This window comes from Somniosus microcephalus, chromosome 7 (assembly GCF_052327205.1).
Source record: "Somniosus microcephalus isolate GS21.2 chromosome 7, FLI_Smic_1.0, whole genome shotgun sequence".
In the NCBI taxonomy this organism is placed as follows: Eukaryota; Metazoa; Chordata; class Chondrichthyes; order Squaliformes; family Somniosidae; genus Somniosus; species Somniosus microcephalus.
In genome coordinates, this window is record NC_140993.1 from 230842946 (window position 1) to 230861550 (window position 18605).

The window sequence follows — 18605 nt, forward strand, 5'->3', positions numbered from 1 at the left end:
TGTGTTGTCCAATCTCAATAAGACAAAGAGGAAGGCAACATTTTAAAAGTTTTCTTACTATCAGCATACTTGCTTGCCTACCGACTGACCTATCTACCCAAGTATAGTTATTTGAGGAGAAAACCTTTTTGAATTTATAATTCTACAAGGACTAAAGTTTGCTGTACTTAATTTGGTTTAGCGAGCGCAGCGCTACAGATGCACTTCTGGGCATTGAGTAAGGTCTGGGGAAACCCCATCATGCTGATATTTGCCAGAACACGATAGTACCTTCAGAGAAAGATCGATGCCTCTTCTGGTTCCTTTGTTATCTTCATTTTAATGAAAGACAATGGAAACTAACGCAGCACACTAAGTTCATTTCCTGTCGCAGTAACTTGATGACAAGTCAATAAGGATTTTTGATAATTTTGTAATGGTTAACGTCTTCTAAGTGTTTAGGAGTTTGAAGTGTTGGCTGCCTGGTTTTCAACCAGTTCTAGATCCTTGTAAGCACCACTTCTCCTCACAGGTAACACAGAAGGAATTTGTTTAGGACCTGTTTTGTTCTCTGAACGCTCAGCTGCACTTCAAAGCCAATTAAATACTGACAAATGAAGTAAAAACAGCCCAGTGTGCATTTGTTTTAAATGACTGAAGCTCTAGTTTTAAAATTATAGGCACTTTTGCTGCCCTTTAATGTTTGAGACTTTTTGTGCTTGCATGCAATTTTTAGCTCCTTGATTTACATTGTCTTTACTGTAGAATTCGCAAAATTAATATTGTATTATAAGGGTCCTCTGGCAGAAGAGGCCGTGATTTTTAAAAGACTGTTTTAAAAGAAGCCCAGAAAAGGGACACATAAAATGGCCGCCAGACCCCGTGACCGACTTATTGGAACACTTTAAAATGGTTCCTGCAGTCCCCAGACAGCCTTTGTGGATTCAACCCACAGTAAGTTCTGGAAGCCGTTTCTGAGAAAACGAAACCAGACTTTAACACATACATAAAGATTGGATGCAGATCCAGTCAGATCGGCCTGTAGATAAAGGCCATCTAAATGTTTACCCAGACAAAGGGGAACAGTTCCATATTCATAAAGGATGCATCAAGGACACATTAAAGACATCAAGAAAACATTAAAACATTACAAGGTCATTCCAGACCAGAGATGGCCATCACCGGCCATCCCGAAAGCAGTTTAAATATAATAACTACCCTGCTGTGCTATAAGACCGCCAAAAGTTAAGCAAAGACCAACCTTGATTAGGCGGGAGATAAGGCCTCGATTGAGAAGTATAATTGGAGACACCCGTGGTAGCGATCGGTAGCCATCGTAGCGGTCAGAAAGCCATCAGAGCCATCACAGAGCGCCATCGTGGCCATCGTGGTGATTGAAGAAGAAGAAGACGGTTCGAGTCGACATCCCGCCCCGGGGTAACCATCGGGAGATCGTCGACAAACCCCTGGCCGTTTGATGAGACAAAACTACAGAAGAAACCTATATGAAAGCCGGCTAGAGGCTTCCAACCGTGGTCAAGCAGATGGTCTCTTCCCTCACATCGACATCCAGGCCCGCTGAGACCCAGCCTGTCCGTGACCTTCACCTCGAGGAAGAGAAGGCGTGTCACAGCTCGCAGCCCGCAGCGCTGACCACGAGGAGACAGGACGCCTGAAAGGATCAAAACGCAGACCTGTTTTAAAACCTTGCAATTCCTAGTTGGATTGGTGAGCATGTTTCTGGCCCTTCATAATCGGATCTAGATAGGTTAAATGGGGTGGTCATTGTTCTGGACCGATGGACTTTTTTATGTGCAGATAGCACCCTCTGGTGGTGGTTATGTGTTAGCAGTGTGTTTGTATGAAACAGAGGTCATTTGACCTTTGTTCCTTTCTTCCTGTGTGAGGTCATTGGACCTTTGTTTTTTTCTGCCTGTGAGAGGTCATTTGACCTTCGTACCTTTCTTCCTGTGTAACCCAGGAAGTAGAATCCCAGGAAGTAGAATTCCAGGAAGAACCTGGCAGTAATGGAGGATTCCATAAGGGTTTCACAATCCAATGTAATCTGATTTCATATGTTAGGCCAAGCACAATATCAGTGAGTATCTTTGTTTGTTAGCATAATAGTAACATTGTCAGAGTAGTATTTTGACAATAACATGTTTATAAAAGGTTAATATTTGATAGTTACAGAAGTTAGTCCAAATGTTAGTTAGTTAGACAATTAGTCTATTCTACTGTTGTAAATATGTTTATATCTTATGTAATATCGAATGTATAGTACTCAGTTTATGTACAAAACACACTTTATCTTTGTTTACAGTTTCACAAAGTTGTTCAAGTAAAGCTTCAAAACAGCAAACAGCTTCACGAAGAATTATTTTTGAATAAGTATTTAACTTGCTGGATAACTAGATAGGAGCACGTCTAGCGCGGCCAGTACAGTCATTTTGGGTATAATTAACATGAGTTGTTGTCCCTCGATGTTCCGTGTGTTTCCCCATTTCATGATGATTTTTGTAAAGTATAATATGCCTGTATCTATTTTAGCTAGTACTGTATTGTTATGATGTTTTTCCCTCCCATGTACCCTCTCATTTGCTTGCATTTGATTTGTTTTTCCATATGCAATAAAATTCCATTTCGATTCATTAAACTTGGTCCATAAGAGTCTTCTCTGCATTGTAGTTCCTGCACCTAAGTCCAGTGTCTAGAACCTAAGGGGCGAGTGGGTCGAACCACTCAAGGTTTTACTGTGCAAAAGAGAGAGCGAGGCCTCTGGTGAGAGAAACCTCTGCGATCTCGGAGAGAAAACCCCTTACATTACATTGTAGCAAACCGCCCCAACTATGGTAATACAGTAAAAATGCAACTCATCGGGATACTTTAAAAGTGCCACCAAGGCAAACATACTCCATGATTACAATCAACATGACCTTCAATCACTTTTATTACCGTATAATTGACTAACTCCAATCGACATTCATTTCTTTTGATGGGAGTCTATTCCACCCAACTAGTGCTCTGTCTTCTAAACATGCTTCTAATTTCAATTTGAATTTGAGACACGCCAGTTTTCTGCTTGTTTCCTGTAATTCTGTATTAAGTAACCTGATGTTACAATTCATGGCTTCTCCAGACATTCTTTTCTGTACCCAATGCAAAAGTCAGTTCCAACAGCCTATGAACTGAAGCGAGACCTTGTGCACAATGTAATCTGAGATAATGTGCCAAGGATGAATTATAGACCTGTTTACTGTCCCTAGATTTACTTGTAGGATTCCGACTCCTCCACTGCCTCTAATGTTGTCACGCTGCTTGTACTGGATGAGTAGAAATTTCCTCCAATAAACAATGTCAAGACCAAAGCCACTGCCTTTGGCCCTCGCCACCAACTCTATTCCCTAGCCACCGATTCCACCCCCTTCCTTGGCCAGAATCTTAGGCTGAATCATAATGTTTGCAACCTCTGCATCCTATTTGACCCTGAGCTGAGCTACCGACTTCATCTCCTGTCCGTCACCAAGACCACCTACTTCCACCTCCGTAATATCGCTCATCTCTACATGCCTTGGAATGTTTTACTACATTAAAGGTGCTACATAAATGCAAGTTGTTGTTGTTGTTGTCTCCGCTGCTGCCTCAGCCCACCGACTGAAACAACCATCAGTGCTTTTCTTACCTCTAGATTTGACTACCCAATGCTCTCCTGGCCAGCCTCCCATCCTGCACCCTACATAAACTTGAGCTCATCCAAAACTTTGCTGCCCGTGTTCTAACTCGCACCAAGACCCATTCACCCATCATCCCTACGCTCCTGGTCCAGCAATGCCTCGATTTTAAAATTCTCATCCTTGTGTTAAAATCGCTCCATGGCTTCGACCCTCCCTATCTCTGTAACCTCCTCCAGCCCTACAATCCTCCGAGAACTCTGCATTCCTCCAAATTCCATGCCTATTGTGAATCCCTGGCTTCCTTTGCTCCACCATTGGCGACTGTGCCTTGAGCTGACTAGGCCCTAAGCTCTGGAATTCTGTTCCTAAGTCTCTCGACCTCTCTACCTATCTCTCCTCCTATAAGACGCTCCATAAAACCTAACTCTTTGACAAAGCTTTTGGTCACCTATCTTAAAATCTCCTTCTTTGGCTCTGTGTCAACTTTTGTCTGATTACGCTCCTGTGAAGTGCCTTGGGACATTTTACTATGTTATAGGTGCTGCATAAATGCAAGGTGGTGTTGTTCTACATGCCCATATCACTTCAGAAGATGATTAATATCAGATAATTTGATAACAGATTAGACTACTAAACACATCGAGACATTTATAGAAGGCAGCAGTAAAAGCTACTTATTGAAGCAACTAACACGGGAGAAATTGGCTAAGTCACAAAAACGGGCGTGAGGCTCGTGGTACGCATTTAATAGGCGACCGTTCATCGTGTTGCTGGCAGCATGCTGAATTGGTGCTGGCTGTTGTGTTACATGATTGCTGCATGCAGTCAGTGCTCCCCGCATTGTTCACTGGCTGCACGCATCAGCAGGGGCCCGATATCGTGAGTGGCTAGCGCTACTTAAAGGCAGCCTGCACCTCTTAAAGGGGAAGTGCATCGTGGCTGCAAGAAGTGGTGGGAGTCATTTGAAAACTGAATCTGTGCTCTGATACATTGAACAATGTCTGAACATGCGCGAGAGAGAGAGAGAGCACCAAGCTCTCAGGCATTGCACTGGAGGTCTTGGCGGAAGGGGTGAAAAAGAAAGACGTCCTGTATCCGCAGCAGTGCAGGAGGCCCTCCAGACAGATGCTCAGGAAGTAGTGGGAAGCAATAGCGTTGGAGGTCAATGTCGGGAGTGTTGCTCCAAGCACACGGATGCAGTACAGGAAGAAGTTTAATGATCTCACACGAGTTGTCAAGGTGAGTGAGTTGATCTTCAAAAGGCATATCCTACCAACTGCACCACCAGCCACATCCACTGCTCAATTCACCACACCCCCATCACCAACCTACCAACAATCTCTATCAATAAGTACTCAACCCTAAAATTCACATGGTTTACCTCACCCTCACACACTTAGCACTGTTGCAAGCCTCGCAGCTACAACTCACAGCTCGCACACAATGGCAGCTATTCAACTTTGACAGCCACATCACCCAAACATATTGCACAATATTCACTGACACACTTCCTTCTCTCTTGCAGGAGAAAGTGGAACACAACCAGAACAGCAGGAACTAACTGGGAACTAACTGGAGGAGGAGAGGTGCGCCTGCATGTTCTAACCCCCATGTAGGAGATGGTGCTGGCCATTATGGGAAGGGCCATTGCTGAGGCCGTGACCACTGGTGGAGCTGAAATGATTGAAGATGAGGGTATCCACATACCTAATTCTACTTCTCACATCCCACTTCTCCCTCATCCCACAATCTCTTCTGACTGAGAAGCAAATGATGGTGTAAGACTGCACTTCTTACTGTCTCCTCTCCCCTCATCACAACCCTACCTTTGCCCCTTTTCCTTTCAGAACTGCAACCTGCCCAGGCAATGGAGGAAGAGCAAGAAGACAGTGAAGATGAAGACACGTCATCATTCCATTTCACAGTTGCATCCACCAGCTTAGATATTGACACTGCGCATAATTTAGGGAATAGGATAGAGGCGGGATCTGCACGTGAGACACCGGGCACAAGTGCACCTCAGCCAGGGCAGGGGGAAAGGATAGCGCAGCTGCCAGCTCGCCAGAGGGTGAGGTCACACACTAGTTCTGCTGCAGAAGACTTACATTCTGACTTCGATACACCAAGCTACAGAAGAAAGTTGATGGGTGTACACACCCAAATGTTTGGTGCATGGGAAAGCCTGCCAGAAATTTGCATTCAATGTCAAGGAGCATGGAGGATTTCGGCACCAAATTGGCACAGGGCTTTGCGCAGAGCTTGGAGCCCATCCTTTCCAACATGAAATAGATGGCTACCTCCAGCAGCACACCTGTGGAGCTAAGCTTGATGCAGCGTCTGATGGTTGATGTCTCAGCTTCCATTGCAGCACAAGGAGCAGTCACTCAACGTCTGAGTGCTGCAGTGGAAGCTCAGACTCCTGTCATGCAATCTCAGCTTGCTGCCATTGAGTTGCAGACTGCTGCCATCATGGCTCTGGATACCAGTGTGCAAAGGGGCTGCAAGGGCATCACAGCACTCCAGCAATCTGTTCGCCAACAAATATACTCTCTAAAGACCCTTTACGGATAAGGCCTCCTGCTGAGAGCCCTTCTCCCCCTCCTCATCCTCCCTCTTCTAGCAGCTTGTCCTGTTCTGGGTGGCCTCTGCGCATCCTCGCAGTCAAGCTCAATGCCAAGAGGAAGCGTGACTAAGCCACCCATGTCTGGGAGCAATTGGTTTATGCACATGCCTTTAAGTAACAAAAAGTGCTTCAGCACCAGCCAGACCACTCCCTGTAGGCTATTGAAACTTTTAACAAGTTTGGAAAAGCAGCAAAAATGCATAGACTTACACCAACAGCCAGAAGAAATAATACAGCAACTAACCTGCAAGTAGTTGATGATCCCTTTAAATAGTGTTGTTGGGTTACCTTCATGCCGTTGAACGCGTGTTCCGCTGTGGAAGGCTAAAAGAGGGCATAGGCTGGAGTGTGGAGCTCCAAAATGACAGCACTGGTATCAAATCTGCGTTGCACGCTGATTGACGTCATGAGCTGCCTGCTCTGCATGCTGCAGGTGGATATTAGATGCGCGCGTGCAAACACCTTTACGAAGATGTTGTCCGGCACGCTTCGTGTCAGAAGTGTGCGTGCGCAACACAAACAACATTTTGGAACCTTAAGGGGCCTTGTAGCACCCAAAAAATGAATGCTACTGAGCCCAATGTTGCCCCAGAGAGTAGGGATAATGTGCAGGTACTCTAATTGGCAGGATGTGACTAGTGGCATCCCACAGGGATCTGTGTTGGGGCCTCAACTATTCACCGTATTGATTAATGACTTAGATGATGGGATAGAGAGCCACATATTCAAGTCATATCAGAATCATAGAATCATAGACTGGTTACAGCACAGAAGGCCATTTGGCCCATTGAGCCTGTGCCAGCTCTCTGCAAGAGCATTTCAGCTAGTCCCACTCCCCCGCCCTTTCCCCGCAGCCCTGCAAATTTCTTTCCTTCAGGTACTTATCCAATTCCCTTTTGAAAGTCACGATTGAATCTGCCTCCACCACCCTTTCAGGCAGTGCATTCCAGGTCCTAAGCACTCGCTGCGTAAAAGGCTTTTCCTCATGTCGCTTTTGGCTCTTCTGTCAATCACCTTAAATCTGTGTCCTCTGGTTCTTGACTCTTGCACCAATGGGAACAATTTCTCTCTACTCTCTACTCTATTTAGACCCCTCATGATTTTGAACACCTCTATCAAATCTCCTCTCAACCTTCTCTGCTCTAAGGAGAACAACCCCAACTTCTCTAGCCTATCCACATAACTGAAGTCCCTCATCCCTGGAACCATTCTTGTGAATATTTTCTGCACCCTCTCTAAAGCCTTCACATCTTTCCTAAAGTGCGGTGCCCAGAATTGGACACAATACTCCAGTTGAGGCTGACCCAGTGTTTTATAAATGTTCATCATAACTTCCTTGCTTTAGTACTCTATGGCCTAGAAATTCACTGGCCTTAGCGCCGCTTTTGAGGCGCTAGAGGGCCTAGCGCCGAAGTTATGGCCAGTTTAGAAATTGACAGGGGCCCTAAATCGGCGTTAGGCCGGTAGCGCTGCGCCGGCACCGATGACGTCATCGGTGTGCGCAGCGTCCCGGTTGCCATGGTAACCCGCCCGAACTTGGAAATTGAGTTGCGGCCGCCTCGCCCGTGGCAGCCGCAAGCAACGTTCTGGCAGAGGTGCCTTACAGAACTTTGCGCCGGCGCATTAAAGGCCCCGCGGCGGCCGCCCGCTTTCCCGCCGGCCGCCTGGCCGCAGCTCCCTCCCCGGACTTCCCCCCCCCCCCCCGGAACAGAAGCAAGCCCGGCACTTGTCCGAGGTGCCGGGCTCATTTTTAAAAAGATTATCGCGGGCCGCGGTCGGGTGCAGGCAACTCCTCCTTAACGGAAGGAGGAGGCCTGCACTTCCCGAGCCTGCCGCACCGCAGCGGGCGCCGCAGTGCCAGAATAGTGCCGCAATGCGGCGCGTGGCGCCAGTTTTGAGGCGCTGAGACCCCTCAGTAGCGCCGGCAGCCGTTTGGGCGCGGCGCTACTGAATTTTTGGCGCACGTAGGGGGACTTAGTGCCGGCACTAACTTCCGGCGCTAAAGCCCTCGCTGCGCCAAAACCGAATTTCTAGGCCAAAGTCTCTATTTATGAAGCCCAGTATCCCGTATTCATTGTTTAACCACTTTCTCAACCTGCCTTGCCACCTTCAACGATTTGTACATATATATCCCCAGGTCTCTCTGTTCATGCACCCACTTTAGAATTATGCCCTTTGGTTTATAATGGCCCAGAAATTCAGGTCTCCACGGGTGAGTACACACGGGGTACTCACCTGTAAACCCAATGGAAGTGCCGGTTTCGTGCATGCACTGCACATGCGTGGGAAACCGGCACTTCCGTTCCCCTGAAAGAAGGGGTTCAGAAGTCGAACACGTGCGCAGGAGAGGCAGCGCGTGCGCATCAAACTTATGTTTTTTCTGCAGGTTTTCCCGGGAAGCTAAATCTCCAGAAGTTAGACATGTAAAAAGCAGTCGCAAGGCCTGCTTTTTACAAGGTAAGTGGTGAATTAATTAAAATTAAAACATTTTTTCCACAGGTTTATTATTTTTAAATACTTTAAAGAAAGGTAAGTTTATTTTTAGCCCTGTTAGAAAATGTAAATAATTTTTTCAAAAATTTAAATTGTTTAAAATAGTTATTTCAAGTAATTTATAGTTTATTTTAAAAATGTGTTTTTTTTTTAATTTGAAGATTTAGTGATGTTTTGGGGCTTATAGTATTTATAGGTTTGACAGGTCTTCCTGTCAAACTTATGAATGAAGCATTCCCTGCTACCATTGGCTCTCCATGGCCCACGTGATCGCAGTGGACGCTTCGAACTAACTGTGCCCCAGGATACGCAAGCACTGTGCGCCGGCAGTTGGAGGGGGCCCAGGATCGCAATTCCACGGGGGCTCACAGCTCAATGGCCGGCGCGGTAGGTAAGTGCAGGACGGGGGCTTGCACCCGCGGGAAGCCCCCACCCCGAATTTCTGGGCCATTGTCTCTCCTCATTTTTCCTACCAAAATGTATCACTTCACGCTTTTCTGCGTAAAATTTCATCTGCCACGTTGTTCAACCATTTCACCAGCCTGTCTATGTCTTCTTCAAGTCTATCACTATCCTCCTCACTGTTCACTATACTTCCCAGTTTTGTTTCATCTGCAAATTTTCCAATTGTGCCCTGAACACCCAAATCTAAGTCATTATTATATATCAAGAAAAGCAGTGGTCCTGGTACCGACCCCTGGGGAACACCACTGTATACTTTCCTCCAGTCTGAAAAACAACCATTCACCACTACTCTCTGTTTCCTGTCACTTAGCCAATTTCGGATCCACGCTGCCACTGTCCCTTTTATTCCATGGGCTTCAACTTTGCTGGCAAATCTATTATGTGGCACTTTTCAAACGCCTTTTGGAAGTCCATGTATATCACATTAACCGCAGTGCCCTTATCAACCCTCTCTGTTACCTCATCAAAAAACTCAATCAAGTTAGTTAAACATGATTTGCCTTTAACAAATCCGTGCTGTCTTTCCTTAATTAATCCATACTTGTCCAAGTTATTGTTAATTTTGTCCCAGGTTATCTTTTCTAAAAGCTTCCCCACTACCAAGGTTAAACTGACTGGCCTGTAGTTGGTGGGTTTATCCTTACACCCTTTTTTGAACAAGGGTGTAACATTTGCAATTCTCCAGTCCTCGGACATCACCCCTGTATCTAAGGAGGATTGGAAGGTTATGGCCAGTACCTCCGCAATTTCCACCTTTACTTCCCTCAGCATTCTAGAATGTATCCCATCCAGTTCTGGTGACTTATCCATTTTAATTACAGCCAGCCTTTCTGGTATCTCCTCCTTATCCATTTTTATCCCATCCAGTATCTCAACTACCTCATCTTTGACTATGACTTTGGCAGCATCTTCTTCCTTGGTAAAGACAGATGCAAAGTATTAATTTAGTACCTCAGCCATGCCCCCTGCCTCTATGCGTAGGTCTGCCTTTTGATTCCTAATCGGCCCCACCCCTCCTCTTCCTACCTGTTTATTATTTATATGCCTATATAAGACTTTTGAATTCCCTTTTATGTTAGCTGCCAATCTATTCTCATACTCTCTCTTTTCCCTCTTATTTTATTTTTCACTTCCCCTCTGAACTTTCTATATTCAGCCTGGTTCTCACTTGTATTCTAAAGCCTGACATCTGTCCTAAGCCCCCTTTTTCTGCTTCACCTTACTCTCTAACTCGTTTGTCATCCAGGGAGCTCTGGCTTTAGTTGCCCTACCTTTCCCCCTCATGGGAATGTACCTTGACTGCACCCGAACCATCTCCTCTTTAAAGGCAGCCCATTGTTTGATTACAGATTTGCCTGCCAATCTTTGATTCCAATTTACCCGGGCCAGATCCATTCTCAACCCACTGAAATTTGCCTTCCTCCAATTAAGTATTTTTACTCGAAATTGCTCCCTGTCCTTTTCCATAGCTAATCTAATCCTTATGATACTGTGACTACTGTTTCCTGTTAGATCCGTGATTCTGAGAGTATGCTGTTTTTCAATAACCACACGAATGCTGTAACTTAACAATAAACAGGTATTTACTGGAGGAGGGTAGTCTCAAGACTGGGGGTAAAGAGGCATGCGCAAGGCTTATATACAGGTGTGGTCACTGCCGGTACTACAGTATACAGGAGCTGTAAAAGTAGTTCTGTCTTAAAGGCACATACACTACAATTCCTCCCCTTTTAGATTAGTAGTACCCCTAATATTCAAATAACAATTAACACTTTAACATGTACATTAAACAACAATAGTCCATTAATAGATTCAGTCTTTGGGGCGGCTTCCTGACCCTTTCGGGATAGCGCCTTTCCTGAGGTCCTTGTTCTTGGTGCAGAGGCGATTCTGACCCCTTTTCATCGGGTAGTTCATCGGGTTCCACGCTACTGGTTCTGAGGTAGATGTCGGGTTCATCCCCAGGTACTCGAGACATGGGGTTGACGCGTTCCTGTGACGATAAGATCTGATCGATGTGGCGTCTCACAATGTTCGCCCCGACATCCACTGTGTACATTAATGGCCCCTGCCTTGTGCATATCGTTCCGGGTTGCCATTTCTCTGTTCGATAGTCACGGGCCAAGGCTGGTTGTCCTACATTGAAGCTCCTTGTCGGCTTCTCATTGATGTGCTGGAATTGTTTGTCCTCAACATTTCTTCGCACATTTGGTCTGAGCAAGTCCAGATGAGATCTCAACCTTCGGTTAAAGAACATCATGGCCGGGGTCTGGTTGGTAACTGTATGTGTCGCGTTTCGGTAGGCTAATAAGAAATTGTCCATCTTATGCTGTAGTGGAATTTCATTGTCGCACATGGCCTTTATCGCCTTCTTAAAGGTTTGTACGAACCTCTCAGCCAATCCATTTGTGGCTGGATGATACGGGGCGGATGTGTAATGCCTTACCCCATTCCTTCTCATACTTCAGACATAAACTGTGGTCCATTATCAGAGCAAATCTGCGCTGGCAAACCATTTCTGGCAAATATGGTCCGTAGGACTGCAATCGTTTTCTCTGTAGTGGTTGAGGACATTTTTATCACCTCAGGCCACTTCGAATGAGCATCCACTGCTATTAAGAACATTGAGTCCATGAATGGACCAGCGAAATCAATATGCACCCGTTGCCATGGAGAGGAGGGCCACTCCCATGGGTGTAGAGGGGCATGTGGTGGTGCATTTTGGAACTTCTGCCATCCTGAGCTGCTCTTATTTAGGTCTTCGATTTGTTGATCAATTCCCGGCCACCACACATAAGCCCTAGCAAGGCTTTTCATTTTCATTCCCCCCAGATGACCTTCATGTAGTTCATTTAGCACTCTCTCCCTTAACTTGGGTGGAATCACCACTCTGGATCCACACATCACTGTCCCCTGGCATACTGACAGCTGTTCTCTTCTGGATGAGAATGCTGGCAACAGTGAGTCGCCATGTGTTGGCCATCCCCTCACCGTCAAATCATATACCCGAGACAGCGTCGGATCATTGCGGGTCTCCTTCTCTATATCCGCGTTCGTTACTGGCAATCGTTCAATTATTGACGAATAAAATATCTCTATACGGTCCACTGCTGGTGCTTCCTCCACAGTAGGCAGTGGCAGGCGCGATAGCCCATCAGCGTTCCCATGCTGTTTCGTGCCTTTATATTCTATTTCATATTGATTCGCCCCTAGAAACAGGGACCATCTTTGTAACCGTTGTGCAGTCATCACTGGAACGCCCTTCTTAGGGTTAAAGATGGAGACAAGTGGTTGGTGGTCAGTCAGCAAGGTGAACTTCTGCCCATGCAGATAGTGGTTGAATTTTTTTACTCCCCATACTAGGCTGAGGGCCTCCCTGTCAATCTGGGCATAGTTGCGCTCGGCTGAGGTTAGTGACCGAGACGCAAAGGCTACTGGCCTCTCCAACCCGTCTGGGAATTTGTGCGACAGCACCGCTCCAATACCATAGGGTGATGCATCACATGCCAAACGAATTGGTAGTGCTGGGTTGAAATGGGCCAACACCTCTTTTGATGTGATCAATTCTGTACACTTCTGGAAAGCTCGTCTACGTTTGTCATCCCACTTCCATGGTACCCCTGTTTGCAGTAGGGTGTTCAGTGGGTGTAATACCGTGGACAAATTTGGTAAGAACTCGTGGTAGTAGTTTACCAGCCCGAGGAACGACCTCAGTTGTGACACATTTTCCGGTGCTGGAGCCTTGACTGCTGCCTCAATCTTTTCAGGGGACTTATGTAACCCCTCTTCATCGATGACGTGGCCACAATACGAGATCTGTTTCTGGAAAAACGCGCACTTGTGGCGATTAGCTCGTAGCCCATACTCCTTTAATCTGGTGAGCACCTTCTCCAAGTTGGCGAGGTGATCACTCTCATTTTCGCCCGTGACCAAGATATCGTCCAAATAACACTGGGTCCCTGGAATCCCTTGCAGGACTTGATCCATTGCCCTTTGCCAGATAGCCGGAGCCGAGGCTACACCGAACACTAGCCGGTTGTATTGATAGAGACCTTTATGAGTGTTAATCGTAAGTTATTGTTTCGAAGCTTCTTCTACCTCCATTTGCAAGTACGCCTGTGCTAGATCAATTTTGGTGAAGCGTTTACCTCCAGATAGCGAGGCGAAAATATCCACAATTCGTGGAAGCGGATATTGTACCGTGTGAAGGATTGGGTTCACTGTCACCTTAAAATCCGCACAGATGCGGACATTCTTTGGTTCCCCAGGCGTATTACTCAATTACCTCTTCATTACAGGAATGATGGGTGTAGCCCACTCGCTCCAGTCCACGTTGGACAGTACTCCTGAACGTTCCAACCCTTCCAGCTCTGCTTCAACAGCTGGTCTGATCGCATAAGGCACTGGTCTGGCCTTAAGAAACTTTAGGCTTGCATTTTCCACTATTTTAATCATTGCTGTTATGCCTTTTAGTGTTCCGAGTCCCTCCTGGAACACTTCTTTTGCATCAGTTAGCATTTTTGACAGTCGTCCAGGTGTGGCGTCGTCATCCTTTTTGGCCTCAACCTTCAGTGCCTGTATGGAATGCCAATCTAATTGTATCTTCCGGATCTATTCACGTCCTAGCAGTGGTGGTCCTCCATCTGGCAATACATATATATCCATTTTAGGTATTTCCTGCCCTTTATATATCACTTTCACCCTTATTTTTCCTTTGGGGTAGACTTTTTGCCCCGTATACGTCTTCAAGACAATCTCTGTAGCTTTCAAGGGTATATGTGAAAATAGCCGCTTGTAGTCCCTTTGGTTTATGACTGTTAGGGCTGATCCTGTGTCCAATTCCATTTTCACCTGGACTCCGTCTATCTTGAGTGTAACCCAGATAGTCTGGTGATCCTCCATTTTGGTTACCTTATGTAGTTTCAGACAACCCAGCTCCTTGCTTCCGGAGTCTGTGTCACTTTTCTGTTCGTCTGAACCACTGTCCATCACCTGGTGTACCTTTTAGTACTTCTCCTGTGGAAATTTCTTACTGTTGGTTTTCTTCCCAGACCTGCAGACTCTTGCTATGTGTCCTGCTTTTCCACACTGTCTGCACACTTGGTCCTTGAACCAATAATCCTTCTGGTCATGTGTTGTTCTGCCGCAGCGATAGCACTTCCCTGTTCCATAGGACATTTCATTGGTGCCATATTCTTGCGGTCTCCGTTGTATCTCTGCAGCGCCCCTTGCGGCTGCTTCATGTGATACTGCCATACTGAAAGCCTTGTCCAGCGTAAGATCCTTTTCTGATAGAAGCCGTTTCTGGGTTCCTTCACTTTGTAGCCCATACACAAACTTGTCCCTTAACGTATCTGCTAGTCCTGCTCCAAACTGGCAGTGTTTCGATAGCTTGCGCAGTTCCGTTAGGTACTCAGCATTGCTTTCGTCTTTGTGTTGGTTCCTTTTATGGAACTTAAATCGTTCTGCTATCAGCAGCGGTGTGGGGTTTAAGTGGTCCTGTAGGATTTCTACTATGCTTTCGAAATTCTTGTTCACCGGCATCTCTGGGGTTATTAGATTTTGCAGTAACCCATAAGTTTTTGCACCCATGGAATTTAACAAAACCAGCGCTTTACTAGCATCTGGCTCTTCATTCGCCCTGCAGTACACCTCAATACGTTCCACATATGTCACCCAATCTTCGACTTCATTGTTGAACGTAGAGATACTGCCACTCTTCGGCATCCCTGGGTGTGATTTAACTGTCAAAAATGGCATCTCCCGCGCTTCCCCTTCTTCTCCGCTGGCACAAAATTGCGTCTCCCGCGCTTTCCTTCCTTCCCGCGCTCGCCCTTCTTCTCCGCTGCGTCTTCTATAAATGGCGTCTCCCGCGCTCTTCCTTCTTCTCCGCGGCTCAATGGCGTCTCCCGCGCTCTCCATTCTTCCCGCGGACACTGTTCAGCCCTTGAGCCCTGGCTGTGCTCTGCGCGTTCTTCTTTTTTTTTCGACGCCGCTCCGTCCTGAACCCGGCTGTTGCTTTACCTTCTCTCTCTCCGGTTTGTTTTTTTTTTTCTCTCGACGCCGCTTGGTTTTCAACCCCCGGCTGCGCCCTGTGCGCTTCACCCTCTGTCTTACCCCGTCGACGCTGCTCAGCTTTCTATCCGCCGTCGGTCGGCTCCAGCTGCCGCTGTCCGGGAAGGGTCTGCGCTGGACCTGTCGTCAGTCTCTTACTGATCGTCGTGGCTGCGGAACCAAGCCTGGCTCTCCACATCCTCCCCTGCAATGTTCACTCTCTGCCGGATGACTGGGCGGTTGCTCGTGGTCGACGCCCGTGTTCCTGGCCTCGACTTTTTTTTTTTTTAGTTGCAGGCAGATTCGAATCGACACTCGTCACCACTGTTAGATCCATGATTCTGAGAGTATGCTGTTTTTCAATAACCACACGGATGCTGTAACTTAACAATAAACAGGTATTTACTGGAGGAGGGTAGTCTCAAGACTGGGGGTACAGAGGCATGCGCAAGGCTTATATACAGGTGTGGTCACTGCCGGTACTTCAGTATACAGGAGCTGAAAAAGTAGTTCTGTCTTAAAGGCATATACACTACATTCCCTAAATGTTTCCCTACTGACACTTGCTTCACTTGACCCACCTCATTCTCGAGAAACAAATCCAGCAATGCCCCCTTCCTCGTTGGGCTGGAAACATACTGATGAAGAAAGTTCTCCTGAACACACTTCAGAAATTCTTCCCCCTCTCTGCCCTTTACACTATTACTATCCCAGTCTATACACAGCGTCAGTTTCCACATGTACGCTGACGACTTTTACCTCACAACTTCTTCTCTTGACCCCTCCACGGTGTTTAAATTGTCAGACTGCTTGTCCGACATACAGTTCTGGATGAGCATAAATTTTCTCCAATTAAATATTGGGAAAACTGAAGCCATTGTTTTCAGTCCCTGCCACAAACTCAGTTCCCTAGCCACTGACCCCATCCCTCTCCCTAACATCTGTCTGAGTCTGTACCACACTGTTTGCAACCTTGGTGTCATATTTGACCCTGAACTGGGCTTTCGAATACATATCCGTGGCATAACAAAGACCCCCTACTTCCACCTCCGTAACATCGCACGTCTCCGCCCTTGCCTCAGCTCACCCACTGCTGAAACCCTCATCCATGCCTTTGTTACCTCTAGACTTGACTATTCGAATGCACTACTGGCCTCCCACATTCCACTCTACGTAAACTTGAGGTCATCCAAAACTCAGCTGCCCGTGTCCTGACACGCACCAAGTCCCGTTCACCCATCACCGCTGTGCTCGCTGACCTACATTGGCTCCCGGTTAAGCAACGCCTCGATTTCAAAATTCTCATCCATGTTTTCAAATCCCTCCATGGCCTCTCCCCTTCCTATCTCTATAATCTCCTTCAGCCCCACAAACCCCCGAGATATCTGTGCTCCTCTAATTCTGCCCTCTTGAAGATCCCTGATTATAATCGCTCAACCTTTGGTGGCCACGCCTTCTGTTGCTTAGGTCCTAAGCTCTAGAATTCCCTGCCTAAACCTGTCTGCCATGCTACCTCTCTTTCCTCCTTTAAGACGCTCCTTAAAACCTACCTCTTTGACCAAGCTTTTGGTCACCTGCCTTAATTTATCCTTATGTGGATTAACATCAAATATTTTGTCTTAAAATACTGCTGTACAGCACCTTGGGACATTGTACTACATTGTACTACGTTAACAGGCAGTTTAAAGGTGCAGTCCGCAGCTGCACTACACTGTAGTTAAAGGGATTATTACTAATTGTTCTGAGACCCTTGGTGGCTCCGCCACAGGGCTAAAGAAATACAAGTTGCTGTTGTTGTTATATTAGGATAATTGAAGTCCCCCATTATTACTACTCTTTGGTTCTTGCAACGCATTGTAGTTTCCCTGCAAATTTGCTCCTCTATATCTTTCCCACTAGTTGGTGGCCTATCGAATACACCTAGTAGTCTAATGGCCCCTCTATTATTTCTTTAGTTTTACCAGATTCTGTCCTTGACACCTCTAGGACATCCTGTCCCTCCAGCAGTGTAACATTCTCCTTAACCAATACTGCCACCCCACCTCCTTTCTTTCTTTTCCTATCTTTCCTGAACACCTTATATCCAGGAATATTTAAAACTCAATCCTGCCCTTTTTTGAGCCAGGTCTCCGTTATCGCCACAACATCATATTCCCATGCGCTGTTTGCTAATGACACAAAGAAAGGCGGCACTATAAGCAGTATAGATGGAAGTATAAAATTACAAAGAGATATTAATAGATTACGTGAATGGGCAAAACTGGAGCAAATGGATTTCAATATAGGCAAGTTTGAGGTCATCCACTTTGTAGCTAAAAAGGATTGATCAGAGTACTTTCTAAATGGTGAATAGCTAGGAACAGTGAAGGTCCAAAGAGACGAAGGGTCATCGACCTGAAACGTTAACTTTGTTTCTCTCTCCACAGATGCTGCCTGACCTGCTGAGTATTTACAGCATTTTCTGTTTTTATTTCAGATTTCCAGCATCCGCAGTATTTTGCTTTTGTGTCCATATACATAGATTGTTGAAATGTCATGGACAGTGTGAGAGTGAAAGTCTATTACCTGAATACCTCGCTATTCTTTCTGCACAGTCTGTGTGATCAGCACATGCTGGGTTAAAAGTTCAAACAGCTTTCTGCTGAGCCTGGGTTGTAAATTGGCTAAGAGGATTTTGGGGAAAGGATGTCGTAGGGGGAAATATAATAGTAGGATGTGTAAGAATCCTTCAGCCATATCTGAATGTGTCAACTTGATAACTCTGTTTAGGGAGTGAAAGGTTTTATTGCAGCAATAAAACAATTAGAAGAGTTGAGAGCCTGGATGTTTAGTTTATGTTGTTATTCTGTGGCATTTATACATACCTTGATTTATTGACAGTATGCATGGAATGTAGTGATCAAAGGGGGAAATTAGTATAAGAAATGTAAGGGAACACTGTTTAGTAGCTCACACTGGAATCGTGGAAAGTGTGTATCTCAGCAGCTCTCATACTGGTTTTGTGTAGGATGAGGTTTCAATAAAGACCCGATCCTGCATTACCACAACTGAGTGTGTGTGTAATCTGACGTTTAAAGCAACAAAACGAAAAAGAACAAGAAAGCAGTCCAACATCTTGGTGACCCCGATGTGATATTTTTGAATTTTGTTAGTCAAAGTTGGTCCGAGGAAGTTCGAGTATTCTCTTAATTGGTGTGACTTAAAGGGATCTCCAGCCAGCAATGGGAGGGTCAGGGAATATTACTGATGAGGTTTGGTCATTTCTTAATGAAGGGATTGAGTCTAAAGTGGGCCCTATGGGATAGGGCAGGAAACAA